A 25367-nucleotide genomic window follows, 5' to 3' on the forward strand; every position below is an offset into this window, starting at 1 on the left:
CAGATCCAGAGCGAAAGCAAGCCTGAACCAGAGCGAGAGCAGGCCGGAGACAAGGCGAAGGCAGGCCAGAACAAGAGCGAGAACAGGCCGGAGTCAAGACTAGGGCAGGCCAGAGCCTGAGCTAGAGCAGGCCAGAGCAAGAGCAGGCGAGAGCCAGAGCTAGAGCAGGCCGGAGCCAGGGCGAGGGTAGGCAAGAGCCAGAGCGAGAGCAGGCCGGAGCCAGGGCGAGAGCTGGCCGGAGCCAAGGCGAGGGCTGGCCGGAGCCAGAGCAAGGGCAGGCCGGAACCAGGGCGAGGACAGGCCGGAGCCAGAGCGAGAGCAAGCCAGAGGGAGAGCAGGCCGGAGCCAAGGCGAAAGCAGTCCGGAGCCAAGGCGAGGGCAGGCCAGAGCCAGACCGAGAGGAGGCCGGAGCCAGGGCAAGAGCAGGACGGAGCCAAGGCGAGGGCAGGCCAGAGCCAGATCCAGAGCAGGCCGGAGTCAGGGCGACGGCAGTCCAGCGTCAGAGTGAGAGCAGGCCGGAGCCAAGGCGAGGGCATGCCAGAGCGAGAGCAGGCCGGAGCCAGGGCGAGGGCAGGCAAGAACCAGAGCGAAAGTAGGCCAGAGCCAAGGCAAGGGCCAGCCAGAGCGAGAGAAGGCCGGAGCCAAGGCAAGGGCAGGCCAGGGCCAGAGTGATAGAAGGCCAGAGTCAAGGCAAGGGCTGGCCGGAACTAGGGCGAGAGCAGGCCGGAGACTGGGCGAGGCCAGAGCCAGAACAAGAGCGAGAGCAGGCTGGAGCCAAGGCGAAGGCAGGCCAGAACAAGAGCGAGATCAGGCTAGAGTCAAGAAGAGGGCAGTCCAGAGCCAGAGGAAGAGCAGGCCGGAGCCGAGGCATGGGAAGGCCAGAGCCAGAGAGAGAGCAGGCCGCAGCCAGAGCAAGGGCAGGCCGGAGGCAGAGCGAGAGCAGGCCGGAGCCAAGGCGAGAGCAGGCCGGAGCCAAGGCGATGGTAGGCCGGAGCCAAGGCAAGGGCAGGCCAGAGCCAGAGCGATAGAAGGCCAGAGCCAAGGCAAGGGCTGGCCGGAACCAGGGCGAGAGCAGGCCGTAGACAGGGCGAGGCCAGAGCCAGAGCGAGAGCAGGCCAGAGCGAGAGTAGGCCAGATCCAGGGCGAGAGCAGGCCAGAGAGAGAGCAGGCCAGTGCCAGAGCGAGAGCAGGCCGGAGCCAGGGCGACAGCAGGCCAGAGCCAAAGCGAGTGCAGGCCAGAGCGAGAGCAGGCCAGAGCGAGAGTAGGCCAGAGCCATGGCAAGGGCAGGCCAGAGCGAGAAAAGGCCGGAGCCAAGGCAAGGGCCGGCCGGAACAAGGGCTAGATCAGGCCCGAGACAGGGCGAGGCCAGAGGAAGAGCAGGCCACAGCCAGAGTGAGAGTATGCCAGAGCCAGGGCGAGGGTAGGCCAGAGCCAGAGAGAGAGCAGGCCGGAGCCAGGGCGAGGGCGGGCCAGAGCGAAAGCGAGAGCAGGCCGGAGATAAGGCGAGGTCAGGCCGGAGCCAGTGCAAGGGCAGTCCGGAACTAGAGCGAGAGCAGGCCGGAGCCAAGGTGAGAGCTGGCCGGAGCCAAGGTGAGGGCAGGCCAGAGGCAGAGCCAGGGCAGGCCAGAGCAAGAGCAGGTCAGAGCCTGAGCGAGAGCAGGCCGGAGCCAAAGTGAGGGGAGGCCAGAGCGAGAGCAGTCCGGAGCCAAGGCAAGGGGAGGCCAGAGCGAGAGCAGGCCTGAGCCAGAGAAAGAGCATGTCGGAGCCAAGGCGAAGGCAGGCCAGAACAAGAGCGAGATCAGGCCAGAGTCAAGACGAGGGCAGGCCAGAGCCAGAGGAAGAGCAGGCCAGTGCCAAGGCTTGGGCAGGCGAGAGCCAGAGAAAGCGCAGGCTGGAGCCAGAGCGAGGGCAGGCCAGAGCGAGAGCAGGTCGGAGCCAGGGCTAGAGCCGGCCGGAGCTAATGCGAGGGCTGGCCTGAGCTAGAGCAGGGGCAGGCCGGAGTCAGGGCAAGGGCAGGCCGGAGCCAGAGCAAGGTCAGGCCGGAGTCAGTTCGAGGGCAGGCCGGAGCCTGAGCGAGAGCAGGCCGGAGCCAAGACAAGAGCAGGCCGGAGCCAAAGCGAGGGTAGGCCAGAGCGAGAGCAGGCCTTAGCAAGGACGAGGGCAGGCCGGAGCCAGGGCGAGGGCAGGCCAGAGTCAGAGCGAGAGCCGGCCGGAGCTAAGGCAAGGGCAGGCCGGAGCCAAGGCATGGGCAGGCTAGAGCCAGAGAGAGAGCAGGCCGGATCCAATGCAATGGCTGGCCGTAGCTAGAGCAAGGGCAGGCCGGAATCAGGGCGAGGGCTGGCCAGAGCAAGGGCAGGCTGGAGTCAGGGCGAGGGCATGCCGGAGCAAGAGCCGGCCGGAGCCAAGGCGAGAGCCGGCCGGAGCCAAGGCGAGGGTAGGCCAGAGCCAGAGCAAGAGCCGGCCAGAGCGAGAGCAGGCCGAAGGCTCGGCGAGGGCAGGCCAGAGCCAGAGCGAGAGAAGGCCGGAGCCAAGGCAAGATGAGGCCGGAACCAGGGCGAGAGCAGGCTGGAGCCAGGGCGAGGGCAGGCAAAAGCCAGAGCGAGAGTAGGCCAGGGGGCATGGGCAGGCCAGAGCGAGAGAAGCCCGGAGCCAAGGCAAAGGCAGGACGGAACAAGGGCTAGATCAGGCCCGAGACTGGGCGAGGCCAGAGCGAGAGCAGGCCACAGCCAGAGTGAGAGTATGCCGGAGCCAGGGTGAGGTCAGGCCAGAGCCAGAGAGAGAGCAGGCCGGAGCCAGGGTGAGGGCGGGCCAGAGCCAAAGCGAGAGCCGGCCGGAGCCAGGGCAAGAGCAGGCCGGAGCTAAGGCGAGTGCAGGCCGGAGCCAGAGCGATGGCAGGCCGGAGCCAGGGCAAGGGCAGTCTGGAACTAGAGCGAGAGCAGACCGGAGCCAAGGTGAGAGCTGGCCGGAGCCAAGGCGAGGGCAGGCCAGAGCCAGGGCAGGCCGAAGCCAAGGCGAGGGCAGGCCAGAGCAAGAGCAGGTCGTAGCCAAGGCGAGGGCAGGCCAGAGCCAGAGCAAGAGCAGGTCGTAGCCAAGGCGAGGGCAGGCCAGAGCCAGAGCGAGAGCAGGCCGGAGCCAAGGCGAGGGGAGCCCAGAGCGAGAGCCAGCCAGATCTGGCCAGAGCGAGAGCAGGCCGGAGCCAGGGCGAGGGCAGGCAAAAGCAAAAGCGAGAGTAGGCCATAGCCAAGGCAAGGGCAGGCCAGAGCGAGAGAAGGCCGGAGCCAAGGCAAGGGCAGGCCGGAACAAGGGCTAGATCAGGCCCGAGACAGAGCGAGGCCAGAGCGAGAGCAGGCCACAGCCAGAGTGAGAGTATGCCGGAGCCAGGGCGAGGGCAGGCCAGAGTCAGAGCGAGAGCCGGCCGGAGCTAAGGCAAGGGCAGGCCGGAGCCAAGGCATGGGCAGGCCAGAGCCAGAGAGAGAGCAGGCCGGATCCAATGCAATGGCTGGTCGTAGCTAGAGCAAGGGCAGGCCGGAATCAGGCCGAGGGCTGGCCTGAGCCAGAGCAAGGGCAGGCTGGAGTCAGGGCAAGGGCATGCCGGAGCCAGAGCAAGAGCCGACCGGAGCTAAGGCGAGAGAAGGCCGGAGCCAAGGCGAGGGTAGGCCAGAGCGAGAGCAGGCCGGAGGCTCGGCGAGGGCTGGCCAGAGCCAGAGCGAGAGAAGGCCGGAGCCAAGGCAAGATGAGGCCGGAACCAGGGCGAGAGCAGCCTGGAGCCAGGGCGAGGGCAGGCAAAAGCCAGAGCGAGAGTAGGCCAAGGGGCATGGGCAGGCCAGAGCGAGAGAAGGCCGGAGCCAAGGCAATGGCAGGACGGAACAAGGGCTAGATCAGGTCCGAGACTGGGCGAGGCCAGAGCGAGAGCAGGCCACAGCCAGAGAGAGTATGCCGGAGCCAGGGTGAGGTCAGGCCAGAGAGAGAGCAGGCCGGAGCCAGGGCGAGGGCGGGCCAGAGCCAAAGCGAGAGCCGGCCGGAGCCAGGGCAAGAGCAGGCCGGAGCTAAGGCGAAGGCAGGCCGGAGCCTGAGCGATGGCAGGCCGGAGCCAGGGCAAGGGCAGTCCGGAACTAGAGCAAGAGCAGGCCGGAGCCAAGGTGAGAGCTGGCCGGAGCCAAGGCGAGGGCAGGCCAGAGCCAGGGCAGGCCAGAGCAAGAGCAGGCCGGAGCCAAGGCGAGGGCAGGCCAGAGCAAGAGCAGGTCGTAGCCAAGGCGAGGGCAGGCCAGAGCAAGAGCAGGCCGGAGCCAAGGCGAGGGCAGGCCAGAGCAAGAGCAGGTCGTAGCCAAGGCGAGGGCAGGCCAGAGCGAGAGCAGGCCGGAGCCAAGGCGAGGGGAGGCCAGAGCGAGAGCAGGCCAGATCTGGCCAGAGCGAGAGCAGGCCGGAGCCAGGGCGAGGGCAGGCAAAAGCAAGAGCGAGAGTAGGCCAGAGCCAAGGCAAGGGCAGGCCAGAGCCAGAGCGAGAGAAGGCTGGAGCCAAGGCAAGGGCAGGCCGGAACAAGGGCTAGATCAGGCCCGAGACAGAGCGAGGCCAGAGCGAGAGCAGGCCACAGCCAGAGTGAGAGTATGCCGGAGCCAGGGCGAGAGCCGGCCGGAGCTAAGGCAAGGGCAGGCCGGAGCCAAGGCATGGGCAGGCCAGAGCCAGAGAGAGAGCAGGCCGGATCCAATGCAATGGCTGGCCGTAGCTAGAGCAAGGGCAGGCCGAGGGCTGGCCTGAGCCAGAGCAAGGGCAGGCTGGAGTCAGGGCGAGGGCATGCCGGAGCCAGAGCAAGAGCCGACCGGAGCTAAGGCGAGAGCAGGTCGGAGCCAAGGCGAGGGTAGGCCAGAGCGAGAGCAGGCCGGAGGCTCGGCGAGGGCTGGCCAGAGCCAGAGCGAGAGAAGGCCGGAGCCAAGGCAAGATGAGGCCGGAACCAGGGCGAGAGCAGCCTGGAGCCAGGGCGAGGGCAGGCAAAAGCCAGAGCGAGAGTAGGCCAAGGGGCATGGGCAGGCCAGAGCGAGAGAAGCCCGGAGCCAAGGCAATGGCAGGACGGAACAAGGGCTAGATCAGGCCCGAGACTGGGCGAGGCCAGAGCGAGAGCAGGCCACAGCCAGAGTGAGAGTATGCCGGAGCCAGGGTGAGGTCAGGCCAGAGAGAGAGCAGGCCGGAGCCAGGGCGAGGGCGGGCCAGAGCCAAAGCGAGAGCCGGCCGGAGCCAAAGCGAGAGCAGGCCGGAGCTAAGGCGAGGGCAGGCCGGAGCCTGAGCGATGGCAGGCCGGAGCCAGGGCAAGGGCAGTCCGGAACTAGAGCGAGAGCAGGCCGGAGCCAAGATGAGAGCTGGCCGGAGCCAAGGCGAGGGCAGGCCAGAGCCAGGGCAGGCCAGAGCAAGAGCAGGCCGGAGCCAAGGCGAGGGCAGGCCAGAGCAAGAGCAGGTCGTAGCCAAGGCGAGGGCAGGCCAGAGCAAGAGCAGGCCGGAGCCAAGGCGAGGGTAGGCCAGAGCAAGAGCAGGCCGGAGCCAAGGCGAGGGGAGGCCAGAGCGAGAGCAGGCCAGATCTGGCCAGAGCGAGAGCAGGCCGGAGCCAGGGCGAGGGCAGGCAAAAGCAAGAGCGAGAGTAGGCCAGAGCCAAGGCAAGGGCAGGCCAGAGCCAGAGCGAGAGAAGGCCGGAGCCAAGGCAAGGGCAGGCCGGAACAAGGGCTAGATCAGGCCCGAGTCAGAGCGAGGGCAGAGCGAGAGCAGGCCACAGCCAGAGTGAGAGTATGCCGGAGCCAGGGCGAGGGCAGGCCAGAGCCAGAGAGAGAGCAGGCCGGAGCAAGGGCGAGGGCGGGCCAGAGCCAAAGCGAGAGCAGGCCGGAGCCAAGACGAGAGCAGGCCGGAGCTAAGGCGAGGGCAGGCCGGAGCCAGAGCGATGGCAGGCCGGAGCCAGGGCAAGGGCAGTCCAGAACTAGAGCGAGAGCAGGCCGGAGCCAAGGTGAGAGCTGGCCGGAGCCAAGGTGAGGGCAGGCCAGAGGCAGAGCCAGGGCAGGCCACAGCCAGAGCAAGAGCAGGCCGGAGCCAAGGCGAGGGCAGGCCAGAGCGAGAGCAGGTCGGAGCTAGGGCTAGAGCAGGCCGGAGCTAATGCGAGGAGGGCTGGCCTGACCTAGAGCAACAAGGGCAGGCCGGAGTCAGGGCAAGGGCAGACCGGAGCCAGAGCAAAGGCAGGCCGGAGTTAGGGCGAGGGCAGGCCTGAGCCAGAGCGAGAGCAGGCCGGAGCCAAGGCGAAGTCAGGCCAGAACCAGAGCGAGAGCATGCCGGAGTCAAGACGAGGGCAGGCCGGAGCCAGGGCTATTTCAGGCCAGAGCAAGAGCAGGCCGGAGCCAGGGCGAGAGCAGGCCGGAGCCAAGGCGAGGGCTGGCCAGAGTCAGAGCAAGGGCTGGCCGGAGCCAGGGTGAGGGCAGGCCAGAGCAAGCCAGAGCCAAGGCGAGAGCAGGCCGAAGCCAAGGCGAGGACAGTCCAGAGCGAGAGCAGGCCGGAGCCAGGGCGAGAGAGCAGGCCATAGCCAAGGAGAAGGCAGGCCAGAGCCAGATCCAGAGCAGGCCGGAGTCAGGGCGAGGGCAGGCCTGAGCCAGAGCGAGAGCAGGCCGGAGCCAAGGCGAAGTCAGGCCAGAACCAGAGCGAGAGCATGCCGGAGTCAAGACGAGGGCAGGCCGGAGCCAGGGCTATTTCAGGCCAGGGCGAGAGCAGGCCGGAGCCAGGGCGAGAGCAGGCCGGAGCCAGGGCGAGAGCAGGCCGGAGCCAAGGCGAGGGCTGGCCAGAGTCAGAGCAAGGGCTGGCCGGAGCCAGGGTGAGGGCAGGCCAGAGCAAGCCAGAGCCAAGGCGAGAGCAGGCCGAAGCCAAGGCGAGGACAGTCCAGAGCGAGAGCAGGCCGGAGCCAGGGCGAGAGAGCAGGCCATAGCCAAGGAGAAGGCAGGCCAGAGCCAGATCCAGAGCAGGCCGGAGTCAGGGCGAGGGCAGGCCAGAGTCAGAGCGAGAACAGGACGGAGCCAAGGCGAGGGCACGCCAGAGCGAGAGCAGGCCAGAGCGAGAGCAGGCCGGGGCCAGGGCGGGGGCAGGCCAGAGCCAGAGCAAGAGTAGGCCAGAGCCAAGGCAAGGGCAGGCCAGAGCAAGAGAAGGCCGGAGCCAAGGCAAGGGCAGGCCGGAACCAGGACGAGAGCACGCTGTAGACAGTTCGAGGCCAGAGCGAAAGTAGGCCGGAGCCATGGCTAAGGCAGGCCAGAGCCAGAGAGAGAGCAGGCTGGAGCCAGGGTGAGGGCAGGCCAGAGCCAGAGCGATAGCAGGCAGGAAGGAGCCAAGGCGAGAGCAGTCCGGAGCCAAGGCAAGGGCAGTCCGGAGCCAGGGCGAGGGCAGTCCGGATGTAGAGCGAGAGAGCGAGAGCAGGCCGGAGCCAAGGCGAGATTAGACCGGAACCAAGGCGAGGGCAGGCTAGAGGCAGAGCCAGGGCAGGCCAGAGCGAGAGTAGGTCGGACCCAGGGTGAGAGCAGGCCAGAGCCAGGGCAAGGGCTGGCCGGAGCCAGAGCAAGGGCAGGTTAGAGCCAGAGCGAGGGCAGGCTGGAGCCAGAGCGAGAGCAGGCTGGAGCCAAGGCGAGGGTACACCAGAGCCAGAGAGAGGGCTGGCCAGAGCAAGAGCAGTACGGAGCCAGGACAAGGGCAGGCCAGAGTCATAGAGAGAGCAGGCCGGAGCCAAGGCAAGGGCAGGCCAGAGCCAGAGAGAGGGCTGGCCAGAGCGAGAGCAGTACGGAGCTAGGGCGAGAGCAGGCAGGAGCCAAGGCGAGGGCTAGCCGGAGCCAGAGCAAGGGTAGGCCGGATCTAGGGCGAGGGCGGGCCGGAGCCAGAGCGAGAGCAGGCCGGAACCAGAGCAAGGGCTGGCCGGAGCCAGAGCCAAGGGCACGTCGGAGCCAGGTCGAGGGCTGGCCGGAGCCAGAGCGAGGGCAGGCCGGAGCCAAGGCGAGTGTACGCCAGAGCGAGAGCAGGCCGGAGCCAGGACGAGGACAGGCTAGAGTCATAGAGAGAGCAGGCCGGAGCCAAGGCAAGGGCAGGCCAGTGCCAGATAGAGAGCAGGCCGGAGCCAGGGCGAGGGCAGGCCAGAGCGACAGCGGTTCGGAGCTAGGGCGAGAGCAGGCCGGAGCCAAGGCGAGGGATGGCCGGAGCCAGACCAAGGGCTGGCCGGAGCCAGAGCGAGAGCAGGCCGGAGCCAAGGCGAGAGCAGGACGGAGCCAAGGCGAGGGTAGGCCAAAGCGAGAGCAGACCGGAGCCATGACGAGGGCAGGCCGGTGCCAGGCGAGAGGAGGCCGTAGCCAAGGAGAGGGCATGCCAGAGCAGGCCGGAGCCAGGGCTAGGGCAGGCCAGAGTAACAGCGAGAACAGGCCGGAGCCGAGGCGACTGCAGGCCAGAGCGAGAGAAGGCCAGAGCCATGGTAAGCAGGCCAGAGCCAGAGCGAGAGCAGGCCGGAGCCAGGGCGAGGGCAGGCCAGAGCGAGAGTAGGCCAGGGACAAGGCAAGGGCAGGCCAGAGCCAGAGCGAGAGAAGGACGGAGCCAAGGCAAGGGCAGGCCGGAACCAGGGCGAGAGCAGGCCGGAGCCAGGGCGAGGCTAGAGGCAGAGCGAGAGCAGGTCAGAGCCAAAGCGAGAGTAGGCCCGTGCCAGGGAGAGGGCAGGCCTGAGCCAGAGCGAAAGCAGGTCGGAGCCAGGTCGAGACCAGGCCGGAGCCAAGGCAAGGGCAGGCTGGGAGCCAGAGCGATGGCAAGCCGGATCCAGGGCAAGGGCAGTCCGTAGCTAGAGCGAGAGCAGGACGGAGCCACGGCGAGAGCAGGCCGGAGCCAAGGCAAGGGCAGGCCTGAGCCAGAGCAAAAGCAGGCCGGAGCCAGGACGAGGGCAGGCCGGAGCCAGAGTGATGGCAAACCGGAGCCAGGGCGCAGGCAGTCCGGAGCCAGGGCAAGAGCAGGCTGGAGCCAGGGCGAGAGCAGGCCGGAGCCAAGGCGAGGGCAGGCCAGAGTGAGAGCAGGCCGGAGCCAGGATGAGGGCAGGCCGTAGCCAGGGTGAGAGCAGGCCAGAGCCAAGGCGAGGACAGACCAGAGCCACAGCGACAGCAGGCCAGAGCAAGGGCGGGCCGGAGCCAGGGCGAGGACAGGCCAGAGCGAGAGCCGCCCAGAGCCAGGTCGAGGGCAGGCCAGAGCCAGAGCGAGGGTAGGCCAGAGCCAGAGAGAGAGCGGGCCGGAGCCAAGCGAGGGCACACCAGAGCCAAATCGAGAGCAGTCCGGATCCAAGGCGAGGGCAGGCCAGAGCGAGAGTAAGCCGGAGCAAAGGCAAGGGCAGGCCTGAGAGAGAGCAGGCCAGAGCCAGGGCGAGAGCAGGCCGGAGCCAGGGCAAGGGCAGGCCGGAGCCAGAGCGAGAGTTGGCCAGAGCCAAGGCAAGGGCAGGCCAGAGCGAGAGAAGGCCGGAGCCAAGACAAGGTCAGGCCGGAACCAGGGTGAGAGCAGGCAAGAGTCAGAGCGATGGCAAGCCGGACCCAGGGCGAGGCCAGTCCGGAGCTAGAGCGAGAGCAGGCCGGAGCCAGGACGAGGGCAGGCCGGAGCCAGAGCGAGAGTTTGCCAGAGCCAAGGCAAGGGCAGGCCAGAGCCAGAGCGAGAGAAGGCCGGAGCCAAGACAAGGGCAGGCCGGAACCAGGGCGAGAGCAGGCAAGAGTCAGAGTGATGGCAAGCCGGACCCAGGGCGAGGCCAGTCCGGAGCTAGAGCGAGAGCAGGCCGGAGCCAGGGCGAGGCCAGAGCCATAGCGGGAGCAGGCCAGAGCCAGAACGAGAGTAGGCCAGAGCCAAGGCGAGGGCAGGCTGGAGCCTGGGCGAGGGCAGGCCAGGGCGAGAGCAGGTCGGAGCCAGGGCGAGAGCAGGCCGGAGCCAAGGCGAGGGCAGAACGGAGCCAGAGCGATGGCAAGCTGGAGCCAGGGCGAGCGCAGTCCGGAGCTAGAGCGAGAGCAGGCCGGAGCTAGGGCGAGAGCAGGCCGGAACCAAGGCGAGGGCAGGCCAGAGCGAGAGCAGGCCGGAGCCAGGACGAGGGCAGGCCGGAGCCAGGGTGAGAGCCGGCCGGAGCCAGAGCGAGGGTAGGCCAGAGCGAGAGCAGGCCGGAGCCAAGCGAGGGCAGGCCAGAGCCAAATCGAGAGCAGTCTGGATCCAAGGCGAGGGCAGGCCAGAGCGAGAGTAAGCCGGAGCAAAGGCAAGGGCAGGCCAGAGCCTGAGTGAGAGCAGGCCAGAGCCAGCGCGAGAGCAGGCCGGAGCCAGGGCAAGGGCAGGCCGGAGTCAGAGCGACAGTTGGCCAGAGCCAAGGCAAGGGCAGGCCAGAGCGAGAGAAGGCCGGAGCCAAGACAAGGGCAAGCCGGCACCAGGGCGAGAGCAGGCAAGAGCCAGAGCGATGGCAAGCTGGAGCCAGGGCGAGCGCAGTCCGGAGCTAGAGCGAGAGCAGGCCGAAGCTAGGGCGAGAGCAGGCCGGAGCCAAGGCGAAGGCAGGCCAGAGCCAGAGCGAGAGCAGGCCGGAGCCCGGACGAGGGCAGGCTGGAGCCAGGGTGAGAGCAGGCCGGAGCCAAGGAGAGGACAGGCCAGAGCCAAAGCGAGAGCAGGCCGGAGCCAGGGCGACGTCAGGCCAGAGCCAGAGTCAGAGAAAGCCGGAGCCAAGGAAAGGGCAGGCCAGAGCCAGAGTGAGAGCTGTCCGGGGCCAGAGCTAGGGCAGGCCTGAGCCAGAGCGAGAGCAGGCTGAAGCCATGGGGAAGGCAGGCCAGAACAAGAGCGAGATCAGGCTAGAGTCAAGACGAGGGCAGGCAAGAGCCAGAGGAAGAGCAGGCCGGAGCCAAGCATGGGCAGGCCAGAGTGAGAGCAGGTCGGAGCCAGGCCGAGAGCAGGCCGGAGCCAATGCAAGGGTAGGCCGGAGTCAGGGCGAGAGCAGGCCGGAGCCAGAGTAAGAGGAGGCCAGAGCCAAGGCGAGAGCAGGCCGGAGTCAGGGCGAGAGCAGGCCGGAGCCAGAGTAAGAGGAGGCCGGAGCCAAGGCGAGAGCAGGCCGAAGCCAAGGCGAGGGTAGGCCAGAGCCAAGGCAAGGGCAGGCCAGAGCGATAGAAGGCCAGAGCCAAGGCAAGGGCAGGCCGTAACCAGGGCGAGAGCAGGCCGGAGACAGGGCGAGGCCAGAGAGAGAGCAAGCCAGAGCGAGAGTAGGCCAGAGCCAGGGCGAGGGCAGGCCAGAGCCAAGGCGAGAGCAGGCCGGAGCCAAGGCGAGAGCAGGCCGGTGCCAGAGCGAGAGCAGGCCAGAGCCAAAGCGAGGGCAGGCCAGAGCGAGAGCAGGCATGAGCCAAGGCAAGGGCAGGCCGGAACCAGGGCGAGAGCAGTCCGGAGCCAGAGCGAGAGCAGGCCGGAGCCAAGGCGAGGGCAGGCCAGAGCCAGAGAGAGAGTAAGCCGGAGCCAGTGCGAGCGCAGGCTGGAGGCAGGGCGAGAGCAGGCCGGAGCCAAGGCGAGGGCAGGCCGGAGCCAGAGCGAGGGCAGACCGGAGCCAGAGCGAGAGCAGGCCGGAGCCAAGTTGACGTCAGGCCAGATCGAGAGCAGGCATGATCCAAAGCAAGGTCAGTCTGGATCCAGGGCGAGAACAGGCAGGAGCCAAGGCGAGGGCAGGCCAGAGCGAGAGCAGGCCGGAGCCAGGGTGAGAGCAGGCCGGAGCCAAGGCGAGGGCAGGCCAGAGCCAGAGCGATGGTTGGCTGGAGCCAGGGCGAGAGCAGGCCGGAACCAAGGCGAGAGCAGACCGGAGGGAGCCAAGGCGAGGGCAGGCCAGAAGTAGAGCGAGAGCAGGCCAGAGCCAAGGCGAGGGCAGACCAGAGCAAGAGCGAGAGCAGGTCGGAGCCAAGGCGAGGGCAGGCAAGAGCGAGAGCAGGCCGGAGACAAAGCGAGGGCAGGCTAGAGCGAGAGCAAGCCAGAGCGAGAGCAGTCTGGAGCCAAGGCAAGGGCAGGCCAGAGCTAGAGCAGGCTTGAGCCAGAGCGAGGGGATGCCGGAGCCAAGGTGACGGCAGGCCAGAACCAGAGCGAGAGCAGGCTGGAGTCAAGATGAGGGCAGGCCAGAGCAAGAGCAGGCCGGAGCCAGGGCGAGGGAAGGCCAGAGCAAGAGCAGGCCGGAGCCAGGGCGAGAGCAGGCCGGAGGCAAGGCGAGGGCTGGTCGGAGCCAGAGCAAGGGCAGGCCGGAGCCACAGCGAGGGCAGGCCGAAGCCAGAGCAAGAGCAGGCCGGAGCCAAGGCGAGGGCAGGCCAGAGCGAGAGCAAGCCGGAGCCAAGGCGACGTCAGGCCAGAGTCAGAGAAAGCCGGAGCCAAGGAAAGGGCAGGCCAGAGCAGGCCAGAGCCAGAGTGAGAGCAGTCCGGAGCCAGAGCTAGGGCAGGCCAGAGCCAGAGCAAGAGCAGGCCTGAGCCAGAGCGAGAGCAGGGTGGAGCCATGGGGAAGGCAGGCCAGAACAAGAGCGAGGGCAGGCAAGAGCCAGAGGAAGAGCAGGCCGGAGCCAAGCATGGGCAGGCCAGAGCGAGAGCAGGTCGGAGCCAGGCCGAGAGCAGGCCGGAGCCAATGCAAGAGTAGGCGGGAGTCAGGGCGAGGGCAGGCCGGAGCCAGAGTAAGAGGAGGCCGGAGCCAAGGCAAGAGCAGGCCGGAGCCAAGGCGAGGGTAGGCCAGAGCAAGGCAAGGGCAGGCCAGAGCGATAGAAGGCCAGAGCCAAGGCAAGGGCAGGCCGTAACCAGGGCGAGAGCAGGCCGGAGACAGGGCGAGGCCAGAGAGAGAGCAGGCCAGAGCGAGAGTAGGCCAGAGCCAGGGCGAGGGCAGGCCAGAGCCAAGGCGAGAGCAGGCCGGAGCCAAGGCGAGAGCAGGCCGGTGCCAGAGCGAGAGCAGGCCAGAGCCAAAGCGAGGGCAGGCCAGAGCGAGAGCAGGCATGAGCCAAGGCAAGGGCAGGCCGGAACCAGGGCGAGAGCAGTCCGGAGCCAGAGCGAGAGCAGGCCGGAGCCAAGGCGAGGGCAGGCCAGAACCAGAGCGAGGGAAGACCAGGGCGAGGGCAGGCCAGAGCCAGAGAGAGAGTAAGCCGGAGCCAGGGCGAGCGCAGGCTGGAGGCAGGGCGAGAGCAGGCCGGAGCCAAGGCGAGGGCAGGCCGGAGCCAGAGCGAGGGCAGGCCGGAGCCAGAGCGAGAGCAGGCCGGAGCCAAGTTGACGTCAGGCCAGATCGAGAGCAGGCATGATCCAAAGCAAGGTCAGGCTGGATTCAGAGCGAGAACAGGCAGGAGCCAAGGCGAGGGCAGGCCAGAGCGAGAGCAGGCCGTAGCCAGGGTGAGAGCAGGCCGGAGCCAAGGCGAGGGCAGGCCGGAGCCAGAGCGATGGTTGGCTGGAGCCAGGGCGAGAGCAGGCCGGAACCAAGGCGAGAGCAGGCCGGAGCCAAGGCGAGAGCAGGCCGGTGCCAAGGCGAGAGGAGGCCGGATCCAGAGCAAGAACATGCCGGAACCAGGGCGAGGACAGGACAGAGCCAGAGAGAGGGCAGGCTGGAGCCAGGGCGAGGGCAGGCCGGAGCCAGGGCGAGGGCAGGCCGGAGCCAGGGCGAGGGCAGGCCGGAGCCAGGGCGAGGGCAGGCCGGAGCCAGAGCGAGAGCAGGCCGGAGCCAAAGCGAGGGCAGGCCAGAGCGAGAGCAGGCATGAGCCAAGGCAAGTTCAGGCCGGAACCAGGGCGAGAGCAGTCCGGAGCCAGAGCGAGAGCAGGCCGGAGCCAAGGCGAGGGCAGGCCAAAGCCAGAGCGAGGGCAGACCAGGGCGAGGGCAGGCCAGAGCCAGAGAGAGAGTAGGCTGGAGCCAGGGCGAGCGCAGGCTTGAGGCAGGGCGAGAGCAGGCCGGAGCCAAGGCGAGGGCAGGCCGGAGCCAGAGCGAGGGCAGGCCGGAGCCAGAGCGAGAGCAGGCCGGAGCCAAGTTGACGTCAGGCCAGATCAAGAGCAGGCATGATCCAAAGCAAAGTCAGGCTGGATCCAGGGCGAGAACAGACAGGAGCCAAGGCGAGGGCAGGCCAGAGCCAGAGAGAGAGCAGGCCGGAGCCAGGGCGAGGGCAGGCCAGAGCGAGAGCAGGCCGGATCCAGGGTGAGAGCAGGCCGGAGCCAAGGCGAGGGCAGGCCGGAGCCAGAGCGATGGTTGGCTGGAGCCAGGGCGAGAGCAGGCCGGAACCAAGGCGAGAGCAGACCGGAGCCAAGGCGAGGGCAGGCCAGAAGTAGAGCGAGAGCAGGCCAGAGCCAACGCAAGGGCAGACCAGAGCAAGAGCGAGAGCAGGTCGGAGCCAAGGCGAGGGCAGGCAAGAGCGAGAGCAGGCCGGAGACAAAGCGAGGGCAGGCTAGAGCGAGAGCAAGCCAGAGCGAGAGCAGTCTGGAGCCAAGGCAAGGGCAGGCCAGAGCTAGAGCAGGCTTGAGCCAGAGCGAGGGGATGCCGGAGCCAAGGTGAAGGCAGGACAGAACCAGAGCGAGAGCAGGCTGGAGTCAAGATGAGGGCAGGCCAGAGCAAGAGCAGGCCGGAGCCAGGGCGAGGGAAGGCCAGGGCGAGGGAAGGCCAGAGCAAGAGCAGGCCGGAGCCAGGGCGAGAGCAGGCCGGAGGCAAGGCGAGGGCTGATCGGAGCGAGAGCAAGGGCAGGCCGGAGCCACAGCGAGAGCAGGCCGAAGCCGAGCAAGAGCAGGCCGGAGCCAAGGCGAGGGCAGGCCAGAGCGAGAGCAGGCCAGAGCCAGGGCGAGAGCTGGCCGGAGCCAAGGCGAGGGCAGGCCAGAGCCAGATCCAGAGCATGCCAGAGTCAGATCCAGAGCAGGCCGGAGCCAGGGCGAGAGCAGGCCGGAGCCAGGGCGAGAGCAGGCCGGAGCCAAGGCGAGGGTAGGCCAGAGCAAGGCAAGGGCAGGCCAGAGCGATAGAAGGCCAGAGCCAAGGCAAGGGCAGGCCGTAACCAGGGCGAGAGCAGGCCGGAGACAGGGCGAGGCCAGAGAGAGAGCAGGCCAGAGCGAGAGTAGGCCAGAGCCAGGGCGAGGGCAGGCCAGAGCCAAGGCGAGAGCAGGCCGGAGCCAAGGCGAGAGCAGGCCGGTGCCAGAGCGAGAGCAGGCCAGAGCCAAAGCGAGGGCAGGCCAGAGCGAGAGCAGGCATGAGCCAAGGCAAGGGCAGGCCGGAACCAGGGCGAGAGCAGTCCGGAGCCAGAGCGAGAGCAGGCCGGAGCCAAGGCGAGGGCAGGCCAGAACCAGAGCGAGGGAAGACCAGGGCGAGGGCAGGCCAGAGCCAGAGAGAGAGTAAGCCGGAGCCAGGGCGAGCGCAGGCTGGAGGCAGGGCGAGAGCAGGCCGGAGCCAAGGCGAGGGCAGGCCGGAGCCAGAGCGAGGGCAGGCCGGAGCCAGAGCGAGAGCAGGCCGGAGCCAAGTTGACGTCAGGCCAGATCGAGAGCAGGCATGATCCAAAGCAAGGTCAGGCTGGATTCAGAGCGAGAACAGGCAGGAGCCAAGGCGAGGGCAGGCCAGAGCGAGAGCAGGCCGTAGCCAGGGTGAGAGCAGGCCGGAGCCAAGGCGAGGGCAGGCCGGAGCCAGAGCGATGGTTGGCTGGAGCCAGGGCGAGAGCAGGCCGGAACCAAGGCGAGAGCAGGCCGGAGCCAAGGCGAGAGCAGGCCGGTGCCAAGGCGAGAGGAGGCCGGATCCAGAGCAAGAACATGCCGGAACCAGGGCGAGGACAGGACAGAGCCAGAGAGAGGGCAGGCCGGAGCCAGGGCGAGGGCAGGCCGGAGCCAGGGCGAGGGCAGGCCGGAGCCAGGGCGAGGGCAGGCCGGAGCCAGGGCGAGGGCAGGCCGGAGCCAGAGCGAGAGCAGGCCGGAGCCAAAGCGAGGGCAGGCCAGAGCGAGAGCAGGCATGAGCCAAGGCAAGTTCAGGCCGGAACCAGGGCGAGAGCAGTCCGGAGCCAGAGCGAGAGCAGGCCGGAGCCAAGGCGAGGGCAGGCCAAAGCCAGAGCGAGGGCAGACCAGGGCGAGGGCAGGCCAGAGCCAGAGAGAGAGTAGGCTGGAGCCAGGGCGAGCGCAGGCTTGAGGCAGGGCGAGAGCAGGCCGGAGCCAAGGCGAGGGCAGGCCGGAGCCAGAGCGAGGGCAGGCCGGAGCCAGAGCGAGAGCAGGCCGGAGCCAAGTTGACGTCAGGCCAGATCAAGAGCAGGCATGATCCAAAGCAAAGTCAGGCTGGATCCAGGGCGAGAACAGACAGGAGCCAAGGCGAGGGCAGGCCAGAGCCAGAGAGAGAGCAGGCCGGAGCCAGGGCGAGGGCAGGCCAGAGCGAGAGCAGGCCGGATCCAGGGTGAGAGCAGGCCGGAGCCAAGGCGAGGGCAGGCCGGAGCCAGAGCGATGGTTGGCTGGAGCCAGGGCGAGAGCAGGCCGGAACCAAGGCGAGAGCAGACCGGAGCCAAGGCGAGGGCAGGCCAGAAGTAGAGCGAGAGCAGGCCAGAGCCAACGCAAGGGCAGACCAGAGCAAGAGCGAGAGCAGGTCGGAGCCAAGGCGAGGGCAGGCAAGAGCGAGAGCAGGCCGGAGACAAAGCGAGGGCAGGCTAGAGCGAGAGCAAGCCAGAGCGAGAGCAGTCTGGAGCCAAGGCAAGGGCAGGCCAGAGCTAGAGCAGGCTTGAGCCAGAGCGAGGGGATGCCGGAGCCAAGGTGAAGGCAGGACAGAACCAGAGCGAGAGCAGGCTGGAGTCAAGATGAGGGCAGGCCAGAGCAAGAGCAGGCCGGAGCCAGGGCGAGGGAAGGCCAGGGCGAGGGAAGGCCAGAGCAAGAGCAGGCCGGAGCCAGGGCGAGAGCAGGCCGGAGGCAAGGCGAGGGCTGATCGGAGCGAGAGCAAGGGCAGGCCGGAGCCACAGCGAGAGCAGGCCGAAGCCGAGCAAGAGCAGGCCGGAGCCAAGGCGAGGGCAGGCCAGAGCGAGAGCAGGCCAGAGCCAGGGCGAGAGCTGGCCGGAGCCAAGGCGAGGGCAGGCCAGAGCCAGATCCAGAGCATGCCAGAGTCAGAGCGAGAGCAGGCCGGAGCCAGGGCGAGAGCAGGCCGGAGCCAGGGCGAGGGCAGGCCAGAGCGAGAGCAGGCCGGAGCCAGGGCGAGAGCAGGCCGGAGCCAAGGCGAGGGCAGGCCAGAGGCAGATCCAGAGCAGGCCGGAGAGAGGGCGAGGGCAGGCCAGAGTCAGAGCGAGAGCAGGCCGGAGCCAAGGCGAGGGCACGCCAGTGCCAGAGCAAGGGCAGTCCGGAGCTACAGCGAGAGCAGGCCGGAGCCAAGGCGAGAGCAGGCCGGAGCCAAGGCGAGGGCAGGCCAGAAGCAGAGCCAGGGCAGGCCAGAGCGAGAGCAGGCCGGAGCCAAGGCGAGGGCAGGTCGGAGCCAGAGCAAGGGCAGGCCGGAGCCATAGCGAGGGCAGGCCGAAGCTAGAGCGAGAGCAGGCCGGAGCCAGGGCGAGAGCAGGCCGGAGCCAAGGCGAGGGCAGGCCAGAGGCAGATCCAGAGCAGGCCGGAGAGAGGGCGAGGGCAGGCCAGAGTCAGAGTGAGAGCAGGCCGGAGCCAAGGCGAGGGCACGCCAGTGCCAGAGCAATGGCAGGCCGGAGCCAGGGCAAGGGCAGTCCGGAGCTACAGCGAGAGCAGGCCGGAGCCAAGGCGAGAGCAGGCCGGAGCCAAGGCGTGGTCAGGCCAGAAGCAGAGCCAGGGCAGGCCAGAGCGAGAGCAGGCTGGAGCCAAGGCGAGGGCAGGTCGGAGCCAGAGCAAGGGCAGGCCGGAGCCACAGCGAGGGCAGGCCGAAGCTAGAGCGAGAGCAGGCCGGAGCCAAGGCGAGGGCAGGCCAGAGCCAAGGCGAGGGCAGGCCAGAGCCAGATCCAGAGCTGGCCGGAGCCAGGGCAAGGGCATGCCAGAGTCAGAGCGAGAGCAGGCCGGAGCCAGGGCGAGAGCAGGCCGGAGCCAGGGCGAGGGCAGGCCAGAGCGAGAGCAGGCCGGAGCCAGGGCGAGAGCAGGCCGGTGTTAGAACTCTCCTTTTAGGTTTTTTTTAGTTTGCTGGTCACATGACCATTTTTGCCTATTTAATCCGGCTCCGCCCTCCTGGTCTTGCTGGACTTCATTGTATTTACTACTCTTGAGCTAGCTTGGTGCTCTGTTGCCGTTCTCTGTTAGTTTTGCTAGGTCTTCTGACCTCTATGCTTTTTGTTGTGTGTTTGTCTTTGACTGCTACTATTTCTGCTAGGAGGTGTCCAACTTATCCCAGTCCCTAGTTCTTGTAGGGATCCCTCCCTCACATCTATAGGTCTTCGTTCAGACTAGCCGAGGACTTTAGCGGGTCTGATCGCAGGATCAGGTTCCCCGTTACATCGTAGGGATCTAGTTTAGTTCTATTGTAGGGACAGTTCTCCTGTCTTTCCTTAGTCCCTGTAGCAGATCATAACAGTCGGAGCCAAGGCGAGGGCAAGCCAGAGGCAGATCCAGAGCAGGCCGGAGCCAGGGCGAGGGCAGGCCAGAGCCAGAGCGATGGCAGGCCGGAGCCAGGGCAAGGGCAGTCCGGAGCTACAGCGAGAGCAGGCCGGAGCCAAGGCGAGAGCAGGCCGGAGCCAAGGCGAGGGCAGGCCTGAAGCAGAGCCAGGGCAGGCCAGAGCGAGAGCAGGCCGTAGCCAAGGCGAGGGCAGGCAAGAGCGAGAGCTGGTCGGAGCCAGGGCGAGAGCAGGCCGGAGCCAAGGCGAGAGCAAGCCGGAGCCTAAGCGAGGGCAGGCCAGAGCGAGAACAGGCCGGAGCCAGGACGAGGGCAGGCCGGAGCCAGGACGAGGGCAGGCCGAGGCCTGGGCGAGAGCAGGCCGGAGCCAAGGCGAGGGCAGGACAGAGCCAGAGCAGGCCGGAGCCAGGGCGAGGGTGGGCCAGAGTGAGAGCGAGAGGAGGCCGGAGCAAAGGCGAGGGCATGCCAGACCGAGAGCAGGCCGGAGCCAGGACGAGGGCAGGCCAGAGCGAGAGTAGGCTAGAGCCAAAGCGAGGGCAGGCCAGAGCGAGGGCAGGCCGGAGCCTGGGCGAGAGCAGGCCGGAGCCAAGGCGAGGGCAGGCCAGGGTCAGAGCGAGAGGAGGCCGGAGCCAAGGCGAGGGCATGCCAGAGCCAGAACAAGAGCAGGCCGGAGCCAGGGCGAGGGCTGGCCAGAGCCAGAGTAGTTTAGAGCCAAAGCTAGGGCATGCCAGAGCGAGAGCAAGCAGGAGCCAAGGTAAGGGGAGGCCGGAACCAGGGCGAGAGCAGGCCGGAGCCAGGGCGAGGCCAGAGCCAGAGCGAGAGCAGGCCGGAGCCAGGGCGAGTGCAGGCCAGAGCCAGAGAGAGGGCAGGCCAGAGCCAGAGCGAGAGCAGTTCGGAGCCAGGGCGAGAGCAGGACGGAGCTAAAGCGAGGGCAAGCCGGAGCCCGAGCTGTGGCATAGCGGAGCCAGGGCGAGGGCAGTACGGAGCTAGAGCGAGAGCAGGCCGGAGCCAAGGCGAGAGCAGGCCGTAGCCAAGGCAAGGGCAGGCCAGAGGCAGAACCAGGGTAGGCCAGAGCAACAGCTGGCTAGGGCGAGAGCAGGCTGGAGCCAAGGCAAGTGCTGGCCAGAGCGAGAGCAGGCCAGAGCCAAAGCGAGAGCAGGTCAGAGCCAAGGTGAAGGTGACTCGCCCCCTGGGCCTTGGGGCACGCGGAACCGGGCGATAGGGAGACGTTGGGGGTAGTAGTGGTGGCGGCCCGGTCCCGCGGCTCAGGGTGGTCAGGCCAATGGTAGTCTGCTACGTGATTTAGATAATGTCCGACTACGCCACCCGTGGATTGCGGTTATTAGGAACCGCCGCTGCAAGGCAGTCCGCTGGGGCTGATGATGGATGCAGCTGAGGTGATGTGACTCCCCACGGGAAGAGTGCAGCCCCAGGGCAGTGTAGTGGATGCTGGGAGTGATGGTAGTGAGAGTCCCAGTACCGGTAGTGCTGGAGGAGCGAAAGAGCACACAGACAACGTACTGCAGTCCAATGTCTTTTACTCACAGTTCAGGTAGTCCAGGTCACTTGTGCACAGATAGTGACCGCCCGAGCCGTGCTGCGTCCACCAGGTGTGGGGCTCGGTCAACTCCCAGGCAGTTCAGGAGCATGGCACAGGACCCCTTTTAATCCTCTCTCTGGCCTGCCTCACCAGTGGCCCACTTTTGTCCAGCTGCCGCGGACTTGTGCGGTTAAACGTGGGCCCCGTCCTCCGCTGTCCTATATGGTGCCTTCCTAGCAGGTTTGATGAGGTGTCGCACCAATAGATGATCACGACGACCGGTCTTTGGCTGAGGGTTGTTTCTCCTCCACCAACTTGGGATCCGGTACCCTTAATCTGCCTGACCCTTCACCCTGGATTCTCGTGGGTTCTTAGGGTCCCTTCCACCTTCTTGTTCCTGAGCCCTTCTGTTTCTCTGTCTCTCCTTCTCTTTCTCTGTTCCTTTCTGTTCCTTTCTTGTTCCGTTCTCTTGGAGCTGAGATGAGCCAGAATCTCAGCTCCCCTTCACCTCCTCCTCGGCCTCTTCACTAGGCCCTCCTGGAGTAGAGCTCCTACAGAGCCTCTACTCCCTGTCTTCTCCTCTGGCTGAACTGACTGAACGAACCTAGATCTAAGATGGTGCCCACCTTTTATACCTCCCTCTAGCCATGAGCCCAGGTGACCAGCAACCAATGGGCTCCTTCCTACGCTCAGGAACCGCCCCCTATCTGCCCCTACAGCACTGGGTGTTCCACCCCTCCCTCCCCACTCCAGCAGGGAAATGGTCGGTCGTGCCTGCACTTATGTCTAGTGGGAGCACCGTTGAGCTGTCCCTGAGAAATGGGGTGTGTGTGCTGCATGCAGCTAACTGAGCCCTGGTCCATACTCCATCCTTACCCGAGAGTGGAATATCACACCTCTGGTCTGAGGTGCAATACCCCTGTAGCGGCCGAGCCCTCGGGGCGCTACAAAGGCCAGAGCCAGAGTGAGAGCAGGCCAGAGCCAAGGCGAGGGCTGGCCGGAGCCAGAGCGCGAGCAGGCCGGATCCAAGGTGACAGCAGGCCGAAACCAGAGCGAGAGAATGCCGGAGCCAGGGCGAGGGCAGGCCAGAGCGAGAGCAGGCCGGAGCCAGGGCGAGTGCAGGCCAGAGCCAGAGAGAGGGCAGGCCAGAGCGAGAGCAGTTCGGAGCCAGGGCGAGAGCAGGACGGAGCTAAAGCGAGGGCAAGCCGGAGCCCGAGCTGTGGCATAGCGGAGCCAGGGCGAGGGCAGTACGGAGCTAGAGCGAGAGCAGGCCGGAGCCAAGGCGAGAGCAGGCCGTAGCCAAGGCAAGGGCAGGCCAGAGGCAGAACCAGGGTAGGCCTGAGCAACAGCTGGCTAGGGCGAGAGCAGGCTGGAGCCAAAGCGAGAGCAGGTCGGAGCCAAGGTGAAGGCAGGCCAGAGCCAGAGTGAGAGCAGGCCGGAGCCAAGGCAAAGGCAGGCCAGAGCAAGAGCAGGCCGGAGTCAAGGCAAAGGCAGGCCAGAGCAAGAGCAGGCCGGAGTCAAGGCGAGAGCAGGCCGGATCCAAGGCGACAGGAGGCCGAAACCCGAGCGAGAGAATGCCGGAGCCAGGGCGAGAGCAGGCCGGAGACAGGGCGAGGGCAGGTCAGAGCGAGAGCAGGCCGGAGCCAAGGCGAGGGCAGGCCGGAGCTAGAGTGAGAGCAGGCCGGAGCCAGGGCGAGGGTAGGTCTTAGCCAGAGCGATAGCAGGCAGAAGCCAGGGCGAAGGCAGGCCGGAGCCAGGGCGAGGGCATGCCGGAGCCAGGTCGAGAGCAGGCCAGAGCCAGACGAGGGCAGGCCGGAGCCAGGGCGAGAGCAGGCCGGAGCCAATGCGAGGGCAGGCCGAAGCCAGAGCAGGAGCTGGCCGGAGCCAAGGCCAGGGCAGGCCAGAGCAAGGGCAGGGCGAGGTCAGGCCGAAGCCAGAGCTAGAGCAGGCCGGATCCAGGGCGATTGCAGGCCGGAGCCAAGGCAAGGTCAGACCAGAGTCCGAGCGAGAGCAGGCCGGAGCCAAGGAAAGGGCAGGCCAGAGCGAGAGCAGGCCGGAGCCGAGGCAAGGGCAGGCAAGAACCAGAGCGAGAGCAGGCTAGAGCGAGAGCAGGCAGGAGCCAGGGCGAGGGCAGACCGGTGCCAAGGCGAGAGCAGGCCGGAGCCAAGACGAGGGCAGGCTTGAGCAGAGCCAGGGCAGGCCAGAGCGAGAGCAGGCCAGTGCCAGAACGAGAGCAGGCCGGAGCCAAGGTGAGGGCAGGCCAGAGCCAGAACGAGAGCAGGCCAGTGCTAGAGCGAGAGCAGTCCGGAGCCAAGGCGACGGCAGGCCAGAGCCAGAGCAAGAGCAGGCCGGAGCCAAGGTGAGGGCAGGCCAGAGCCAGAACGAGAGCAGGTCAGTTCCAGAGCGAGAGCAGGCCAGAGCTATAGCAAGAGCAGGCCGGAGCCAGGGCAAGGGCTGGCCAGAGCCAGAGCGAGAGTAGTCCAGAGCCAAGGCAAGGGCAGGCCAGAGCGAGAGCAGGCCGGAGCCTCGGCGAGGGCAGGCCAGAGCCAATGCCAGGGCAGGCCAGAGACAGAGCTAGAGCAGGCCAGAGCCATAGCGAGAGCAGGCCGGAGCCAGGGCGAGGGCAAGCCAGAGCCAGAGAGAGAGCAAGCCGGAGCCTGGGTGAGAGCAGGCCGGAGCCAAGGCAAGGGTAGACCAGAGGGAGAGCAGACCGGCGCCAGGACGAGGGCAGGACAGAGCCAGAGAGAGAGCAGGCCGGAGCCAAGACGAGGGCAGGCCAGAGCGAGAGCAGGCCGGAGCCAGGGCGAGGCCAGGCCAGAGCGAGATCAGGACAGAGCTAGGGCGAGGGCAGGACGGAGCCAGGGCGAGGGCAGGCCGGAGCCAGGGCGAGGGCAGGCCGGAGCCAAGGCGAAGGCAGGCCGGAGCCAGGGCGAGGGCAGGCCAGAGCCACAGCGAGAGTAGGCCGGAGCCAAGGTGAAGGCATGCAAGATAGAGTGAGAGCAGGCCAGAGCCAGGGCGAGGGCAGGCCAGAGCCAGCGCGAGAGTAGGCCAGAGCAAGAGCGAGAGAACACAGTTTTAAATACCTGGCCTGTAGGTAACTGTTTTGAACAGCAAACCAGTGTCAAAAACTGTCCTGACACACTGAAATTTTTTTTTAATGGAGGCCAGAAATGGCAGTATTTTCTGAAAACGTATATGTGATCCGTGTGACGGAGAAAACACAGTTTTAAATACCTGGCCTGTAGGTAACTGTTTTGAACAGCAAACCAGTGTCAATAACTGTCCTGACACACTGAAATTTTTTTTTAATGGAGGACAGAAATGGCAGTATTTTGTGAAAACATATATGTAATCCGTGTGACGGAGAAAACACAGTTTTAAATACCTGGCCTGTAGTTAACTGTTTTGAACAGCAAACCAGTGTCAAAAACTTTGCTGACACACTGAAAAAAAAATATAATGGAGGCCAGAATTGTCAGTATTTTCTGAAAACGTATATGTGAGCCGTGTGATGGAGAAAACACAGTTTTAAGTAGATGGATTTTTAGCGCTGTAATATGGAAAGGACCTGGCTGTATTCTGCAGTGCCAACAAGCAAATGGTGCAGAAAAACCGTGTTCTCTGGATTGCTTTTTAAGCAAATAATGAGGATTAAGATGCAAAAAAAATTATTCCTGGCCCCTGAGACCTGGGCCTATTTCCAGAAATATTTAACAGCAGCAGCCAACATAACTGGAATGGAGCCTCTTGTGCTATATGCACTGCAGTCTGCTATATACACCGCCTGCCTATACACCCTGCCTGCCTGATATATCTCTGCAGATGGATTAGTCCTCAGAAGGACTGTTTGTTAAGTTGAATATGTGTAATGTACGGTTTTTCTCCCTACACTACCTAATACACGATCAAATCTCTTCCTGACAAAGAAGCAGCTCTCCCTACACTGTCTGATCCGGAGTGACTGTGACGAGCATGGCGGCGCCAGGTCTGATATAGACCTGATGACGCTGTGCGGCCAGCCAATCACTGTAATGCCCACAACCAACATGGCTACGGCATTACAGTGCATGGCAGGCAATCCCTGCATGTTCATTGGCTCTCTAAAGAGCACCAAACATGCAGGGAGGGGACCCGAGTTCCCGCCCGAGCAACCCGGAAATACTCGCCGAGCTTGTCGAGCACCATGGTGCTCCGGCGAGTACCGAGTAGTGGCGAGCACGTTCGCTCATCACTAATCACAATGGATAAATATTACCTGTGGTCATATTGGAGCAGAAGGAAAAGAGGGCTACTGCACACCTCAATACCGTAAAAGCTCACACACAGCTCCCTATATACAGGGTGGTCCAAAAGTAGGTGGACAGAAAATAATAACATTTATTTTGATTTATATATAAAATTATATTTACTAACACACGCATAACATTGACAATTAAATTTTATTCTGAGCAATAATGCAAAACCGCTTAAATTTTATCAACGCAGGTGCTCAAACTGTTTTCCATTACAATTTGCACAGCTTTGAAGTTTGCCTCTTACGCTTCGACAAACTTTTTTTGCACAAGTCTCTTTTCATTTCTTGAAATGCATCTCTTATGTAATTTTTCAAATCACTGACACTTTTTGGTTTTCGACTATAAACTTTGTGAGGAATGAAAAGTGGAATCTGATTGGTTGCTAAGGGCAACTGAGCCAGTTTCACTTTACACCATGTTTGATAAACCTCCCCCTTCATAACCTTATTACACTTTCTGTGCACCTACTTTTGGACCACCCTATATAGTATGAGCCCCGGTTATCTCCTATATACAATATGAGCTCCACCATAGCCTCTCTATAAACAATATGAGCCCTCACATAGCCTCCTATATACAGTATGAGCCCCCATATAGCCTCCTATATACAGTATGAACCCCCACATAGCCTCCTACATTCAGTCTGAGCCCCCAAATAGCCTCCGACATTCAGTATGAGCCCCCACATAACCTCCCATATACAGTACAAACCCCCACACAGCCTCCATATATACAGTGTGAGCCCCACATAGCCTGCATATACAGTGTGTCCCATATATATAGCCTCCTATTTACAGTATGAGCCCCAAATAGCCTCCTATATACCACATGAGCACCACATAGCCTCTGTATATACAGCAGGAGCCCCCACATAGCCTCTCTGTATATAGTGTGAGCCCCAAGGAGCCTCTTATATACAAGATGAGCCTTCACATAGCCTCCTATACACAGTATAAGCCCCCACATAGCCTCCTACATTCAGTCTGAGTCCCCAAATAGCCTCCCACATTCAGTATGAGC

Source organism: Phyllobates terribilis, unplaced genomic scaffold, assembly GCF_046119375.1.
Source record: "Phyllobates terribilis strain yellow unplaced genomic scaffold, ASM4611937v1 Scaffold_55__1_contigs__length_8800988, whole genome shotgun sequence".
Taxonomy (NCBI): Eukaryota; Metazoa; Chordata; class Amphibia; order Anura; family Dendrobatidae; genus Phyllobates; species Phyllobates terribilis.